Source organism: Gymnoscopelus microlampas (genome assembly GCF_963454915.1).
Source record: "Gymnoscopelus microlampas genome assembly, chromosome: 16".
In the NCBI taxonomy this organism is placed as follows: domain Eukaryota; kingdom Metazoa; phylum Chordata; class Actinopteri; order Myctophiformes; family Myctophidae; genus Gymnoscopelus; species Gymnoscopelus microlampas.
The window spans coordinates 34,929,386-34,941,549 of record NC_139953.1 but is presented as its reverse complement, the minus strand read 5'-3'; positions in this window follow the sequence as shown (position 1 = coordinate 34,941,549).

The following is a 12,164-nucleotide window of genomic DNA, read 5'->3' as shown; positions in this document are numbered from 1 at the left end:
CTCATGTGATATGTCATTGTCACTCTGTTAACACTATATTTCATATTGTTGTTAGATGTTTGATAATATATTACGGTTTTATTTTAAGAGGCAAAAATAACACTAGTGCGCATGCTCATAACTCTGTGTGTGGTCAAAATCGAACCAATAATTCTACTTCCGGCAGGCTTCCGGGTGCTTCAAAACGCCAGTGAGCACATTCATTGAAATGATAGCTGGGGGCGGGGCAATCCGTTTCTTATGCATGAATAAATAGGCACAGACTAGTCGTGTCATCACTATTATGTCACAAGTATAAATACGGTTGGTATATAACGTAAGACACAAAGACTTCAGAATTAGACACAACCAGGTCTCCTGGTTTAACCTTGTTACATACAGCTCATCAGACACAAGCCAACAACCTATTATTTGTAAAGGTAAAGTTACTTCTACTAACTGTGTGCTGTGTTATTATTATCTTGTTCTCTTGATGATGTTATTGCTCTTTTATATTTTACCATTTGGAAATTGCCTTTAGATTGGTTTGAGAATGCTAACTATGCTACCTGCCTGTGTACACACAGGGTGCATTTCTCCTTTCCGACATGTCGCCTTTCCGACGTTGACGAACCCTATACCTAACCCTAACCCTAACCCTAACCGCACGCGGAAGCCACTAGTCGGAGTGGTGAGATGTCGGAATGGAGAGTGAACACCGTACACACACATAGGCTACAAGCTATAAGCTACAAGCTCACAATCGAGACGCGTTGTGAGCTTGTAGATCTGCTATTTTCAAACATTGTAGTACTTTTACTTTTGGTACTTTAAAGGGTTAGTTCAGATTTTTTTAGTATATTCTGTAGGAAATACTTACCATTAATGTAGTGGTTGCAAAGGTATTAATTGATTGCCCGAGTCCCGTGGTCAGAGTTATGGTCCGTTTCTGATAAATATGAAGTAGTTCCGGTAGATTCGTAGATTTGGTGGGGGCCGCTCATTAAAAATAAATTAATTTAAAAAAATAACGTCATTTGTATTGTTGACCTATTTCTACCATATAGAGCAGGTTTCGTTCAATTTCGACCCCTCTGTCACATGGTACTAATGTTTGTGTCCAGAATCACTACGCCGCGGCAGCCTAGTCACGCACAAAATATATGACACAAAAAATAGTACCATGTGACAGAGGGGTCGAAATTGAACGAAACCTGCTCTATATGGTAGAAATAGGTCAACAATACAAATGACGCTAGTTTTTTAAATTTATTTATTTTTAATGAGCGGCCCCCACCAAATCTACTAATCTACCGGAACTACATTCATATTTATCAGAAACGGACCATAACTCTGACCACGGGACTCGGGCAATCAATTAATACCTTTGCAACCACTACATTAATGGTAAGTATTTCCTACAGAAAATACTCAAAAAATCTGAACTAACCCTTTAAGTACATTTTGATACATTTTATAGATACATTTTACTTGTAACAGAGTACTTCCACATTGCAGTATTGAGTACTTTTTCCACTACTGCCTACAATAAAGGGAACATGAAGTGTAAAATGTGAATATCTATGTAGAATGTTCTCCTTCACTTTGTAGTGACTGTGCCATGGACACTTCTTATGGTGGATTGACTTGTTATATATATGAGCATAACATTGGTTTCCCTCAGCCAGGCCAGATAAATCACTAGTAGTTCAAAGGCACCACTCTCTTCACACTGGGTGTGATTTATTTCTAACATAGAGAGGGATGATAATATTTTTTAAACCTCTCAGAGCTGACATTGTGAATCTACATGAGTTTGGCTTTATGTATTTATTTTAGCGTTGTTTAGTTTGGGAGTGTATAACAATATACACCAATTTCACATATTTTTCATTCATTATTTTTATACAAGAATCCATTTCATGTATGGGTAAGAGATAAAAAATAACCTTGTGTTTGTTGGTTCTACTACCCCCGGTAAGGAGATCTTTAATGTGTCACTAGTCTAATAGGCAGTTTGCTTCCTTATGGTAAGTTTGATGTTATTGCATTATTTCATTTCAGTTGTTGGGGACTTGACAGATACATGCAGGGACATAATTGGCCATTTTATACAATAGACAATATAGCAGATATGTTGATTCTAACCACACTACTTTATTTGATATTTTCTATTATGTCTAGCGTACATGATTGGGCGACTAATATCTACAGACAGAGTTTAGGCTTAGTTTGGACCAATAGAGACGGACAGAAATCTAAGAAAAAAGCTTAAGAGGGCTGCAGTGTTCTTAAAGTCTGTGTAAGATACATGGTAGGAAGGTGCTCTTTGGTTAGCCTTCAAAGTTTAAAAAGCTTTCATATAAAGGGTAGCTCATCTTTGAGCAATAAAAGCCAACATGTTTCGGCCTTTATGGCCTTCTTCAGGGCATGTTCTTGATGATTGGGCATAATGTGTTCATATTATGCTGCCAACTAGTGTAATATATAGATATACAGACAGAGTTAAGGCTTTGGACTGATAGAGATCTGTTGATGTGAATACATGTTCATGTGTGCTACAGCAGTGGTTGTAAAACGTTTTCAAGTCAAGTTAATATTCATTCCTTTGCTCATTGTTTGTGAGTTATGTTGGTTCATGTCAAATGTAAAAGTGTCCTGTAAGTCCGTATGGGCGGGGCTTCCTTGGAAGGATGACACTTTAACAAAGAAAAATCAATCAATCATGTAGTGTATATTTGGCCACCCATCTGAAATGGTTTTGAAAAACTTTCTAAAAGATCTACAGATCATGTCAATTGCTGATCTTGTAGATCTGCTATTTTCAAACGGTTGATGTATACAGGCCCAGTGGCCCACTGGCCCAGCGGCCCACCGGGCATTTGCCCGGTACGCCAAATGGCCAGTCCGCCCCTGAAATGAACTTTGATTCATTATCTTGTGATTATCTTGTGATAGGTGTGTGTGTGTGTGTGTGTGTGTGTGTGCGTGCGCGCGTGCGCGCGTGCGTGCGCGTGTGTTGTCGTTAAGGCTCTAATTACGATATTTTCATGTTGTCAGCTGTATTGTAAGTGCATGTAAGTCACCAGCAAGTTTTTCGTCACCAGCATTTTTTGTCATTTTTCGTCACCAGCATTTTTTCGTCATTTTTCGTCACCAGCATTTTTTCGTCACCAGCATTTTTTTCGTCACCAACATTTTTCGTCATTTTTCGTCACCAGCATTTTTTCGTCACCAGCATTTTTTGTCATTTTTCGTCACCAGCATTTTTTCGTCACCAGCATTTTTGGTCATTTTTCGTCACCAGCATTTTTTCGTCACCAGCATTTTTCGTCACCAGCATTTTTTCGTCACCAGCATTTTTTCGTCACCAGCATTTTTTGTCATTTTTCGTCACCAGCATTTTTTCGTCACCAGCACATTTTTCGTCACCAGCATCTTTCGTCATTTTTCGTCACCAGCATTTTTTCGTCACCAGCATTTTTTGTCATTTTTCGTCACCAGCATTTTTTCGTCACCAGCATTTTTCGTCATTTTTCGTCACCAGCATTTTTTCGTCACCAGCATTTTTCGTCATTTTTCGTCACCAGCATTTTTTCGTCATTTTTCGTCACCAGCATTTTTTCGTCACCAGCATTTTTCGTCATTTTTCGTCACCAGCATTTTTTCGTCACCAGCATTTTTTTGTCATTTTTCGTCACCAGCATTTTTCGTCATTTTTCGTCACCAGCATTTTTTTCGTCACCAGCATTTTTCGTCATTTTTCGTCACCAGCATTTTTCGTCACCAGCATTTTTTCGTCATTTTTCGTCACCAGCATTTTTTCGTCACCAGCATTTTTCGTCATTTTTCGTCACCAGCATTTTTTCGTCACCAGCATTTTTTGTCATTTTTCGTCACCAGCATTTTTCGTAATTTTTCGTCACCAGCATTTTTCGTCATTTTTCGTCACCAGCATTTTTTCGTCACCAGCATTTTTCGTCATTTTTCGTCACCAGCATTTTTTTCGTCACCAGCATTTTTCGTCATTTTTCGTCACCAGCATTCTTTCGTCACCAGCATTTTTTGTCATTTTTCGTCACCAGCATTTTTTCGTCACCAGCATTTTTCGTAATTTTTCGTCACCAGCATTCTTTCGTCACCAGCATTTTTTTGTCATTTTTCGTCACCAGCATTTTTTCGTCACAAGCAGTTTTCGTCATTTTTCGTCACCAGCGTTTTTTCGTCACCAGCATTTTTCGTCACCAGCATTTTTCGTCATTTTTCGTCACCAGCATTTTTTCGTCACCAGCATTTTTTGTCATTTTTCGTCACCAGCATTTTTTCGTCACCAGCATTTTTCGTCATTTTTCGTCACCAGCATTTTTCGTCATTTTTCGTCACCAGCATTTTTTCGTCACCAGCATTTTTTCGTCACCAGCATTTTTTCGTCATTTTTCGTCACCAGCATTTTTTCGTCACCAGCATTTTTCGTCATTTTTCGTCACCAGCATTTTTTCGTCACCAGCATTTTTCGTCATTTTTCGTCACCAGCATTTTTTTCGTCACCAGCATTTTTCGTCATTTTTCGTCACCAGCATTCTTTCATCACCAGCATTTTTTGTCATTTTTGTCACCAGCATTTTTTCGTCACCAGCAGTTTTCGTCATTTTTCGTCACCAGCGTTTTTTCGTCACCAGCATTTTTTCGTCATTTTTCGTCACCAGCATTTTTTCGTCACCAGCATTTTTCGTCATTTTTCGTCACCAGCATTTTTTCGTCACCAGCATTTTTTTCGTCACCAGCATTTTTCGTCATTTTTCGTCACCAGCATTCTTTCGTCACCAGCATTTTTTGTCATTTTTCGTCACCAGCATTTTTTCGTCACCAGCAGTTTTCGTCATTTTTCGTCACCAGCGTTTTTTCGTCACCAGCATTTTTCGTCATTTTTCGTCACCAGCATTTTTCGTCACCAGCATTTTTTCGTCACCATCATTTTTTGTCATTTTTCGTCACCAGCATTTTTCGTCACCAGCATTTTTTCGTCACCAGCATTTTTTCGTCACCAGCATTTTTTGTCATTTTTCGTCACCAGCATTTTTCGTCATTTTTCGTCACCAGCATTTTTCGTCATTTTTCGTCACCAGCATTTTTTCGTCACCAGCATTTTTTCGTCACCAGCATTTTTTGTCATTTTTCGTCACCAGCATTTTTCGTCATTTTTCGTCACCAGCATTTTTCGTCATTTTTCATCACCAGCATTTTTCGTCATTTTTCGTCACCAGCATTTTTTCGTCACCAGCATTTTTCGTCATTTTTCGTCACCAGCATTTTTTTCGTCACCAGCATTTTTCGTCATTTTTCGTCACCAGCATTCTTTCGTCACCAGCATTTTTTGTCATTTTTCGTCACCAGCATTTTTTCGTCACAAGCAGTTTTCGTCATTTTTCGTCACCAGCGTTTTTTCGTCACCAGCATTTTTTCGTCACCAGCATTTTTTGTCATTTTTTCGTCACCAGCATTTTTCGTCATTTTTCGTCACCAGCATTTTTCGTCACCAGCATTTTTCGTCACCAGCATTTTTTCGTCACCAGCATTTTTTCGTCACCAGCATTTTTTCGTCACCAGCATTTTTTGTCATTTTCGTCACCAGCATTTTTTCGTAATTTTTCGTCACCATTATTTTTTGTCATTTTTCGTCACCAGCATTTTTTCGTCACCAGCATTTTTTGTCATTTTTCGTCACCAGCATTGTTTCGTCACCAGCATTTTTTCGTCACCAGCATTTTTTCGTCACCAGCATTTTTTGTCATTTTTCGTCACCAGCATTTTTTCGTCACCAGCATTTTTTGTCATTTTTCGTCACCAGCATTTTTTCGTCACCAGCATTTTTTGTCATTTTTCGTCACCAGCATTTTTCGTCATTTTTCGTCACCAGCATTTTTCGTCATTTTTCGTCACCAGCATTTTTCGTCATTTTTCGTCACCAGCATTTTTTTCGTCACCAGCGGTTTTCGTCATTTTTCGTCACCAGCGTTTTTTCGTCACCAGCATTTTTCGTCACCAGCATTTTTCGTCATTTTTCGTCACCAGCATTTTTTCGTCACCAGCATTTTTTGTCATTTTTCGTCACCAGCATTTTTTCGTCACCAGCATTTTTCGTCATTTTTCGTCACCAGCATTTTTCGTCATTTTTCGTCACCAGCATTTTTTCGTCACCAGCATTTTTTCGTCATTTTTCGTCACCAGCATTTTTTCGTCACCAGCATTTTTCGTCATTTTTCGTCACCAGCATTTTTTCGTCACCAGCATTTTTCGTCATTTTTCGTCACCAGCATTTTTTTCGTCACCAGCATTTTTCGTCATTTTTCGTCACCAGCATTCTTTCGTCACCAGCATTTTTTGTCATTTTTGTCACCAGCATTTTTTCGTCACCAGCAGTTTTCGTCATTTTTCGTCACCAGCGTTTTTTCGTCACCAGCATTTTTTCTTCATTTTTCGTCACCAGCATTTTTTCGTCACCAGCATTTTTCGTCATTTTTCATCACCAGCATTTTTTCGTCACCAGCATTTTTTTCGTCACCAGCATTTTTTGTCATTTTTCGTCACCAGCATTTTTCGTCACCAGCATTTTTTCGTCACCAGCAGTTTTCGTCATTTTTCGTCACCAGCGTTTTTTCGTCACCAGCATTTTTCGTCATTTTTCGTCACCAGCATTTTTCGTCACCAGCATTTTTTCGTCACCAGCATTTTTTCGTCACCATCATTTTTTGTCATTTTTCGTCACCAGCATTTTTCGTCACCAGCATTTTTTCGTCACCAGCATTTTTTCGTCACCAGCATTTTTTGTCATTTTTCGTCACCAGCATTTTTCGTCATTTTTCGTCACCAGCATTTTTCGTCATTTTTCGTCACCAGCATTTTTTCGTCACCAGCATTTTTCGTCATTTTTCGTCACCAGCATTTTTTTCGTCACCAGCATTTTTCGTAATTTTTCGTCACCAGCATTTTTTGTCATTTTTCGTCACCAGCATTTTTTCGTCACAAGCAGTTTTCGTCATTTTTCGTCACCAGCGTTTTTTCGTCACCAGCATTATTTCGTCACCAGCATTTTTTGTCATTTTTCGTCACCAGCATTTTTTCGTCACCAGCATTTTTGGTCATTTTTCGTCACCAGCATTTTTCGTCACCAGCATTTTTCGTCACCAGCATTTTTTCGTCACCAGCATTTTTTCGTCACCAGCATTTTTTGTCATTTTTCGTCACCAGCATTTTTTCGTAATTTTTCGTCACCAGCATTTTTCGTCATTTTTCGTCACCAGCATTTTTTCGTCACCAGCATTTTTTGTCATTTTTCGTCACCAGCATTGTTTCGTCACCAGCATTTTTTCATCACCAGCATTTTTTCGTCACCAGCATTTTTTGTCATTTTTCGTCACCAGCATTTTTTCGTCACCAGCATTTTTTAGTCACCATCATTTTTTGTCATTTTTCGTCACCAGCATTTTTCGTCACCAGCATTTTTTCGTCACCAGCATTTTTTCGTCACCAGCATTTTTTGTCATTTTTCGTCACCAGCATTTTTCGTCATTTTTCGTCACCAGCATTTTTCGTCATTTTTCGTCACCAGCATTTTTTCGTCACCAGCATTTTTCGTCATTTTTCGTCACCAGCATTTTTTTCGTCACCAGCATTTTTCGTAATTTTTCGTCACCAGCATTTTTTGTCATTTTTCGTCACCAGCATTTTTTCGTCACAAGCAGTTTTCGTCATTTTTCGTCACCAGCGTTTTTTCGTCACCAGCATTATTTCGTCACCAGCATTTTTTGTCATTTTTCGTCACCAGCATTTTTTCGTCACCAGCATTTTTGGTCATTTTTCGTCACCAGCATTTTTCGTCACCAGCATTTTTCGTCACCAGCATTTTTTCGTCACCAGCATTTTTTCGTCACCAGCATTTTTTGTCATTTTTCGTCACCAGCATTTTTTCGTAATTTTTCGTCACCAGCATTTTTCGTCATTTTTCGTCACCAGCATTTTTTCGTCACCAGCATTTTTTGTCATTTTTCGTCACCAGCTTGGTTTGGTCACCGGCATTTTTTCATCACCAGCATTTTTTCGTCACCAGCATTTTTTGTCATTTTTCGTCACCAGCATTTTTTCGTCACCAGCATTTTTTAGTCACCATCATTTTTTGTCATTTTTCGTCACCAGCATTTTTCGTCACCAGCATTTTTTCGTCACCAGCATTTTTTCGTCACCAGCATTTTTTGTCATTTTTCGTCACCAGCATTTTTCGTCATTTTTCGTCACCAGCATTTTTCGTCATTTTTCGTCACCAGCATTTTTTCGTCACCAGCATTTTTCGTCATTTTTCGTCACCAGCATTTTTTTCGTCACCAGCATTTTTCGTCATTTTTCGTCACCAGCATTCTTTCGTCACCAGCATTTTTTGTCATTTTTCGTCACCAGCATTTTTTCGTCACAAGCAGTTTTCGTCATTTTTCGTCACCAGCATTTTTCGTCACCAGCATTTTTCGTCACCAGCATTTTTTCGTCACCAGCATTTTTTCGTCACCAGCATTTTTTGTCATTTTTCGTCACCAGCATTTTTTGTCATTTTTCGTCACCAGCATTGTTTCGTCACCAGCATTTTTTCGTCACCAGCATTTTTTGTCATTTTTCGTCACCAGCATTTTTCGTCACCAGCATTTTTCGTCACCAGCATTTTTTCGTCACCAGCATTTTTCGTCATTTTTCGTCACCAGCATTTTTTCGTCACCAGCATTTTTTGTCATTTTTCGTCACCAGCATTTTTTCGTCACCAGCATTTTTCGTCATTTTTCGTCACCAGCATTTTTCGTCATTTTTCGTCACCAGCATTTTTCGTCACCAGCATTTTTTCGTCACCAGCATTTTTTCGTCACCAGCATTTTTTCGTCACCAGCATTTTTCGTCATTTTTCGTCACCAGCATTTTTTTGTCATCAGCATTTTTTGTCAATTTTCGTCACCAGCATTTTTTCGTCACCAGCATTTTTCGTCATTTTTCGTCACCAGCATTTTTTGTCATTTTTCGTCACCAGCATTTTTTCGTCACCAGCATTTTTCGTCATTTTTCGTCACCAGCATTTTTCGTCACCAGCATTTTTCGTCACCAGCATTTTTTCGTCACCAGCATTTTTTCGTCACCAGCACTTTTTGTCATTTTTCGTCACCAGCATTTTTTCGTAATTTTTCGTCACCAGCATTTTTCGTCATTTTTCGTCACCAGCATTTTTTCGTCACCAGCATTTTTTGTCATTTTTCGTCACCAGCATTGTTTCGTCACCAGCATTTTTTCGTCACCAGCATTTTTTGTCATTTTTCGTCACCAGCATTTTTCGTCACCAGCATTTTTTCGTCACCAGCATTTTTTCGTCACCAGCATTTTTTGTCATTTTTCGTCACCAGCATTTTTCGTCACCAGCATTTTTTCGTCACCAGCATTTTTCGTCATTTTTCGTCACCAGCATTTTTTGTCATTTTTCGTCACCAGCATTTTTCGTCATTTTTCGTCACCAGCATTTTTTCGTCACCAGCATTTTTTGTCATTTTTCGTCACCAGCATTTTTTCGTCACCAGCATTTTTCGTCATTTTTCGTCACCAGCATTTTTTGTCATTTTTCGTCACCAGCATTGTTTCGTCACCAGCATTTTTTCGTCACCAGCATTTTTTGTCATTTTTCGTCACCAGCATTTTTCGTCACCAGCATTTTTTCGTCACCAGCATTTTTTCGTCACCAGCATTTTTCGTCATTTTTCGTCACCAGCATTTTTTCGTCACCAGCATTTTTTGTCATTTTTCGTCACCAGCATTTTTTCGTCACCAGCATTTTTCGTCATTTTTTGTCACCAGCATTTTTCGTAATTTTTCGTCACCAGCATTTTTCGTCATTTTTCGTCACCAGCATTTTTCGTCACCAGCATTTTTTCGTCACCAGCATTTTTTCGTCACCAGCATTTTTCGTCATTTTTCGTCACCAGCATTTTTTTGTCATCAGCATTTTTTGTCATTTTTCGTCACCAGCATTTTTTCGTCACCAGCATTTTTCGTCACCAGCATTTTTCGTCATTTTTCGTCACCAGCATTTTTTCGTCACCAGCATTTTTTGTCATTTTTCGTCACCAGCATTTTTTCGTCACCAGCATTTTTTGTCATTTTTCGTCACCAGTTTCGTCACCAGCATTATTTCGTCATTTTTCGTCACCAGCATTTTTTCGTCATTTTTCGTCACCAGCATTTTTTCGTCACCAGCATTTTTTGTCATTTTTCGTCACCAGCATTTTTTCGTCACCAGCATTTTTTCGTCACCAGCATTTTTCGTCATTTTTCGTCACCAGCGTTTTTTCGTCACCAGCATTTTTTCGTCATTTTTCGTCACCAGCATTTTTTCGTCACCAGCATTTTTCGTCATTTTTCGTCACCAGCATTTTTTTCGTCACCAGCATTTTTCGTCATTTTTCGTCACCAGCATTCTTTCGTCACCAGCATTTTTCGTCATTTTTCGTCACCAGCATTTTTTCGTCACCAGCAGTTTTCGTCATTTTTCGTCACCAGCGTTTTTTCGTCACCAGCATTTTTCGTCACCAGCATTTCTTCGTCATTTTTCGTCACCAGCATTTTTTCGTCACCAGCATTTTTCGTCATTTTTCGTCACCAGCATTTTTCGTCACCAGCATTTTTCGTCACCAGCATTTTTTCGTCACCAGCATTTTTTCGTCACCAGCACTTTTTGTCATTTTTCGTCACCAGCATTTTTTCGTAATTTTTCGTCACCAGCATTTTTCGTCATTTTTCGTCACCAGCATTTTTTCGTCACCAGCATTTTTTGTCATTTTTCGTCACCAGCATTGTTTCGTCACCAGCATTTTTTCGTCACCAGCATTTTTTGTCATTTTTCGTCACCAGCATTTTTCGTCACCAGCATTTTTTCGTCACCAGCATTTTTTCGTCACCAGCATTTTTCGTCATTTTTCGTCACCAGCATTTTTTCGTCACCAGCATTTTTTGTCATTTTTCGTCACCAGCATTTTTTCGTCACCAGCATTTTTCGTCATTTTTCGTCACCAGCATTTTTTGTCATTTTTCGTCACCAACATTTTTCGTCATTTTTCGTCACCAGCATTTTTTCGTCACCAGCATTTTTTGTCATTTTTCGTCACCAGCATTTTTTCGTCACCAGCATTTTTCGTCATTTTTCGTCACCAGCATTTTTTGTCATTTTTCGTCACCAGCATTGTTTCGTCACCAGCATTTTTTCGTCACCAGCATTTTTTGTCATTTTTCGTCACCAGCATTTTTCGTCACCAGCATTTTTTCGTCACCAGCATTTTTTCGTCACCAGCATTTTTCGTCATTTTTCGTCACCAGCATTTTTTCGTCACCAGCATTTTTTGTCATTTTTCGTCACCAGCATTTTTTCGTCACCAGCATTTTTCGTCATTTTTTGTCACCAGCATCTTTCGTCATTTTTCGTCACCAGCATTTTTTCGTCACCAGCAGTTTTCGTCATTTTTCGTCACCAGCGTTTTTTCGTCACCAGCATTTTTCGTCATTTTTCGTCACCAGCATTTTTTGTCATTTTTCGTCACCAGCATTTTTCGTCATTTTTCGTCACCAGCATTTTTTCGTCACCAGCATTTTTTGTCATTTTTCGTCACCAGCATTTTTTCGTCACCAGCATTTTTCGTCATTTTTCGTCACCAGCATTTTTTGTCATTTTTCGTCACCAGCATTGTTTCGTCACCAGCATTTTTTCGTCACCAGCATTTTTTGTCATTTTTCGTCACCAGCATTTTTCGTCACCAGCATTTTTTCGTCACCAGCATTTTTTCGTCACCAGCATTTTTCGTCATTTTTCGTCACCAGCATTTTTTCGTCACCAGCATTTTTTGTCATTTTTCGTCACCAGCATTTTTTCGTCACCAGCATTTTTCGTCATTTTTTGTCACCAGCATTTTTCGTCATTTTTCGTCACCAGCATTTTTTCGTCACCAGCAGTTTTCGTCATTTTTCGTCACCAGCGTTTTTTCGTCACCAGCATTTTTCGTCATTTTTCGTCACCAGCATTTCTTCGTCACCAGCATTTTTTGTCATTTTTCGTCACCAGCATTTTTTCGTCACCAGCATTTTTTGTCATTTTTCGTCACCAGCATTTTTCGTCA